Here is a 6,052-nt window from a genome sequence, read left to right as displayed (position 1 = left end):
TGGCTAAAATCAAGAACATAAGAAATAAGTAGCGTTGGCAAGGATGGGGAGAAAAAGCAACCCTTGTGCACTATCAGTGGGAACACAAATTGGTACAGCCAATGTGGGAAACAGTATGGAGTTTCCTCAAACTATCAAGCATTACATTACCCTATGATCCAGTAATTCCACTACTGGTTATATTTACCCAAAGAATATACAAACACCAATTTGAAAAGATATATGTATATATGTACTCCTGTTTATTGCAGCAGTATTTACAACAGCCCAAATATGGAAGTAGACCAAGTGTCCATCAATAAATGGATGGACAAAGAAGGTGTGATACGTATATCATTATTTTTATATAATGGAATATTACTCAGCCATAAAAAAGAATGACATCTTGCCAGATGCAACAATATAGATGGATCTAGAGCCCATAATGTAGTGAAATTTGCCAGTCAGAGAAAGACAAATACCAAGTGATTTCACTCATACATGGCATTTAAGAAACAAAACAAATAAACAAAGGAGAAAAGAGACAAAAAAAATAGTAGACTCTTAAATAATAGAGAATAAACTGATGGTTACCAGAGGGGAGGTGGATGGGGGGATGGGTGCAATAAGAAAAAAAAAAGGAGTGCTTACCATATTCCTAATAAAATTAATATGGAAAGACTGCCGTACTCAAACATAGCTTGGTGGATTTTTTTTTTCTATTTCCTGAGATCTAGGAAAAATACGAGAAGCATTAAAAATACAAACTGTTAAATGGATTATTCACGATAAAATTTTGAATTAAAAACTCTTCAAATTTAAAAATCAGTTGATTCTGCAGAGCATGCATAGTTAGTCATGAATTCTACAGGGAAGACAGCTAAAGGGCATGTTTATATAAGGGAGAATCCACAAATTCTTCTCCTACTCCTCCTACACTTTAAGGTGAAACTACTAAAACACTCAAAGAAGACATCACTTAGACATTAACCAAAAATGCAAAAGTTGTGACCAGAAAGAACTGACATTGAGCTCTGAGACCAGATATACTAAATGATTAATGTTCCTTTGGTCACAAAATGAAACGACAAAAAAATTTTAAAGAGATATGTTTATAGCTTTTGTAATCCAAATAAAAATACAGAAGTGTGAGAAAAAAGTGGGGACAGTTCTCAATTTTCATAAAGAATTATAAAACAAAGATATTACACTATTGTTAGGAGGAGGAATTCAGTTAGATTTTCAATTCATACCATACACTAAAAGATGGATCTCAAAAAATACAAGTATTTAACATGTTTTTGGAAGCGAACACTTGGTGGCATAAATATAGACCTCAGCAAATAGAAAAGCATGCATCACAAAAGGAAATGTTTCATAGAATATTTAAAAAAGAGTCTAACCTCTTAGAGTTACCATATAAATTTATGTGAGTACGCCTCAAATCCAAAGCATGCGTTTTTGTGTTTTAAAAGAATGGGAGTACGGTGCATGGAGCCTGCTTCTCCCTCTGCCTGTGTCTCTGCCTCTCTCTCTCTCTCTCTCTCTGTGACTATCATAAAAAAAAATTTTAAAAGAATGGGAGTAAAGAATGAAATGTGTTTTTAAAGTTCATTTGGAAGAATAATGGGAATTAGTCAAGAAAATTATGAAAAGAGAAGCAAGGATACAAGGGTATGGCTTACTACATATTGTAACTTATAGTGAAAACTTTTTCTTGGTCCACATAAATATTTGAAATAAATATTTTCATTATCTTCAAATTCCATCCTTGAGAAAATATACAGCTGCATCATAGTACCTAACAAAGGGACTTGTCCATAGTAGCGCTTAAGAATATTGCCAGGTGAATTCCTACATAAAAATGCAGATGATTTTGTTTGGCCTGGTGAGCTAAATTCATTCCATGTATGAATTTCTGAGTAAAATATCAGTATGAATGAATGATCTGCTTCTTTTGTACTTTTGTTTAGCAGGTCGAATCATTTTGTGCCGATTCTTGAAGTCCATCAAAATAATCTGCTATTCTTCATTTGTATTTCAACTTAAATCTAACTGAATAGCAACTGGACTTTTAAAAATACTAAACTATTTCGTGATTATAAATATTTCCATCATATGATTCTTTCCAATGCAATCTAATCAATCCTTCAAACCTATTTACTAAGGGAAAAAGTAAAAAAAAAAAAAAAATCCATGTCTTTCTATGAATAATATAAATTTTGCGAAGTTTTTCCTGATCTTTAATTTTTGATGCTTTCAACATCCTCTAACCATTCATTGCTGTGTAGTAGTTTAATAACTGTAGTTCTTTGAAAACATGAACATGAGTTGTTCGATCATCCATCCTGCAGAAGATGGAGCCAGATTCTTTCCACTGGAGTATGGAGCTGGGTTTAGTAACTCACTTCTAGAGACCTGAATGTAAGGGGAGTAAGGAGGTGGACTTACATCACAAAGACAATGTAGAATCCTCCTTGCTGTGTCTCACACCATGTGCCCAGGGAGGATGAGCCAGAGATCTGTGGAGAGAGGGGCCTGGGTCTCCGGATTTGGGCCCAGGTCGATAGGCAGGGCTTTGAGAGCAAGCCCTGGAGTCAGGCTCTGCGCTGGGCGTGGAGCCCGCTTAAGATCCACCCCCTGCTCCTCTGCCCGCCTCCCCACAACCTCCCCTCCTAAGCTAAAAACAAACAAACAAACAAACCACAGTCCTATGGGGAGCTCCACGTGGCAAGGAACTAAGACTTCCTGACAGCAAACCAGCAATAAAGGGAGGCACTCTCTCCACCGTTAGCTGAGGGAGATATCTTGGAAGTGAATCCTCCGGCCCAGTCAAACCCAGTTAGGCCTGAAATAGCTGCACCTCCAAGTCTGGACAGCAGCTTCCTGAGCCCTGGGCCCTTCAGGGATGCCTGATCCTGCGAGGGTAGCACACCCCACATATGCCGTATTCTTAGGATGAAGTTTCTTTTTTTTTTTTTTTTTTTTTAGGATGAAGTTTCATATATAAGTTAGGTGCAGCAAGAGATTAGCAGCAATAATTAATAATAAAATCAAACAATTATGACAACAGGCCATAATAAAAGCTTTGTGAATGTGGACTCTCTCAAAATATCCTACTGTCCGGTACCCACCCTTCTTGTTGTGAAGATGCGAGATGAGAAAATGCCCTGATGCTGCCATCCAGTGAGACAAGGGACACAGGCCTTGTGACAGCGTCAGGCTCCTGCTGCTCTTTTGACTGCGCTTTGGGAGGGCCACCTGCTTCCTGCCTGCAGTTTGCTGTGGGAGACTGAAAAGCCCAGGAAACCGAAAACCTGGGAAAGAAAAACAACACTGTTTTGCTGTGTCTCGCCCAATTTTATTAAATATATACGTGTCATTATTTGACGTTGCCTTATATGTTTGTTTCATCATTTGACATGATATCGTTATCTGTTATCTCCCAACTGGAACGTGAGTTCCAACGATGCAAAGGCTTTGGCTTATTATTCTAAACCTCATTGCTCAGAACGGTAACTGTACACAGAATAGGTGCCCAATAAATACACTTTGCTTAAAAAAAACAGATGGATGAATCATTTTAATAATTAATGGATGACTAATATTTAGTATCCTGACAATTTTTCTTGCTATGAGCAGTTATATCATGAACATGTGCACAAGTAAACATATAGTAAACCCTATTTTTGTTTCCTAAGATTGAAGAGTCAAAAGAGCATCATTTTCATGGCTTTTTAGACTATTGCCAAACAGCCCTCCAAGAAAGAGTTGTTATATTTTATGCCACTCCATGAGTCACAGCTACTTTCTTCTCACATTGCATGAAAAGGTGTATTTTCCCTTTTACACATTGTCCTTTAAATGGGGGGAAAGATAGTCATTAACCTTTCCTTTCCTCAATCACTGGAGGGCAGACATTTCTTCATAGAACTATTATGCACTTGTGTTTCTTTCTTTATGACTTGCCTCTTCATGTTCTTTGCTTATATTTCTACCGATACACCCTTACTCGTGACTAAGAGCTTTTCTTCAATAATGTGACTTATTGTTTTTATCGTGTTAAAACGTAATCTTCCCCAGTTTGTGGTTTTTCTTTCAACGGTGGTTACAATGTTTTTCCTTTTTTAATTTGCAGAGAGAATTTTATATGCTCAACTTGATTAGTCCTTCCCTATGTGGTTTTGGACCTTGCTGTCATTCTTAGAAAGTTTGTCAATTGACTGAAAAATAATCACCTACTATTTTCTCCCAATATTAAATCTTTCCAAAAATAAAGGAAAAAATATATATATCGCAGCTGGAATTTCTGCGGGGTGAGCTGTGAAGGGGGCTGTTCTTGCTCCCTCCCCTCAACAGGCTGCCCAGCTCTCCTTCTACTACTGTATCCTTTCTTCATTGATATGGGATGTGAAATTGTGAAATGTTATTTTTATTAGAAGTGCGCGCGCACACACACACACAGCTGCCTTTTCCTCCTTCTCCTTTTAAAAGTTTTGGACCTGGGCCTGTGGCATCTTTAATTCAATCGTTTGTAAGGAACAGAGCTATACTTTGCCTCACCAGGGGGCACAACTGGTTAGAAGTTAGTCGCCCAGTAGATCGGTCTGGGCTCCTGCGCTCCTGGGCAGCCCTAGGGCCTCGCCCAAGAGCCAGGCCGCCTAGCAGCCCAGGCGGTGGAGGCACCACCTGCAGGAAAGGGTGGCGTCGGGGTAGTGGGGGGCTCCGCTCACAGGGCCTCCCAGTTGTCCCCCGCGAGCCTCAATTTTCAACAGGATCATTGGGCTTTACATACACGGACTGATTTAGATGCACCCGGAAAAAAAGAAAGAAACCCGTTTGCAACTGTATTGTGGCCTTCGGGAAGCAACATGCTCGACTCCCCCGTCCGGCGAGCAGTTTGTGCCGGGAGAGCCGACGGGGAAGGGGTTCCCTCCACCTAGGCCTCGACGGCCCCCCTACGGGCAGGACGCGGGGCGGGGCTGCACCGAGGCCAACAGCCCGCAACGCTAACGCCTGCGCGCTCCTGCACGCCCCCTGCAAGCTCCCAGCGAGCCAGCTGCGCACCCCCTGGGCGCTCCCTGAGCTCCCAGCGAACTCCCCGCCCGCCCCCTGCACGCCCCCTGAGAGCTCCATGCACGCCCCTCGCGCGCCCCCTGCGCGTCCCCTGCACGCCCCCTGCGAACTCCCCGCGCGCCCCCCGCACGCCCCCTGCGCGCTCCCTGAGAGCCCCCTGCGCGCTCCCTGCACGCCCCCTGCGCGCCCCCCGCACGCCCCCTGAGAGCCCCCTGCGCGCTCCCTGCACGCCCCCTGAGAGCTCCCTGCACGCCCCTCGCGCGCCCCCTGCGCGCCCCCCGCACGCCCCCTGAGAGCCCCCTGCGCGCTCCCTGCACGCCCCCCGCACGCCCCCTGCGCGCTCCCTGAGAGCCCCCTGCGCGCTCCCTGCACGCCCCCTGAGAGCTCCCTGCACGCCCCCCGCACGCCCCCCTCACGCCCCCTGCGCGCTCCCTGAGAGCCCCCTGCGCGCTCCCTGCACGCCCCCTGAGAGCTCCCTGCACGCCCCTCGCGCGCCCCCTGCGCGTCCCCTGCACGCCCCCTGCGAACTCCCCGCGCGCCCCCTGCGGCCCTGCGCGCTCCCTGCACGCTCCCTGCACGCCCCCTGCGAACTCCCTGCGCGCCCCGAGAGCTACCCGCGCACCTCCTGCGCCCTCCCCGCGCGCCCCCTGCACATTCCGAGAGCTCCGAGAGCTCCCTGCGCGCTCCCCCGCGCGACCCCTGCGCGCTCCCCGTGTGGGCGTCGGCGGCCGGGCCGGCCCGGAGTCAGCGGCACCGGCGCGTCCCGTGCCTCCGCGGACCGTGCGCAGCCAGCTTCCAGGCGGCCCGGGCCTCCGGCAGCTCGTCGGCACCCGCCCCCCAGGCCCGCGGCCCCTCCGCCGCCCCCCGCGAGCAGCCCCGGCCTGGCGGCTCCGCCCTAAGCTGCCGCCGCGTCTCCCTGGCAACCCCGTCCCGCGAGCGCCGGAAGACGCTGCGGTCACGTGGCCGGCGCACTTCCGGGTGGGCGCCGTGACTTCCG

Source organism: Canis lupus, chromosome 3 (assembly GCF_003254725.2).
Source record: "Canis lupus dingo isolate Sandy chromosome 3, ASM325472v2, whole genome shotgun sequence".
NCBI lineage: Eukaryota > Metazoa > Chordata > Mammalia > Carnivora > Canidae > Canis > Canis lupus.
Note: the sequence above shows the minus strand (reverse complement) of the source record.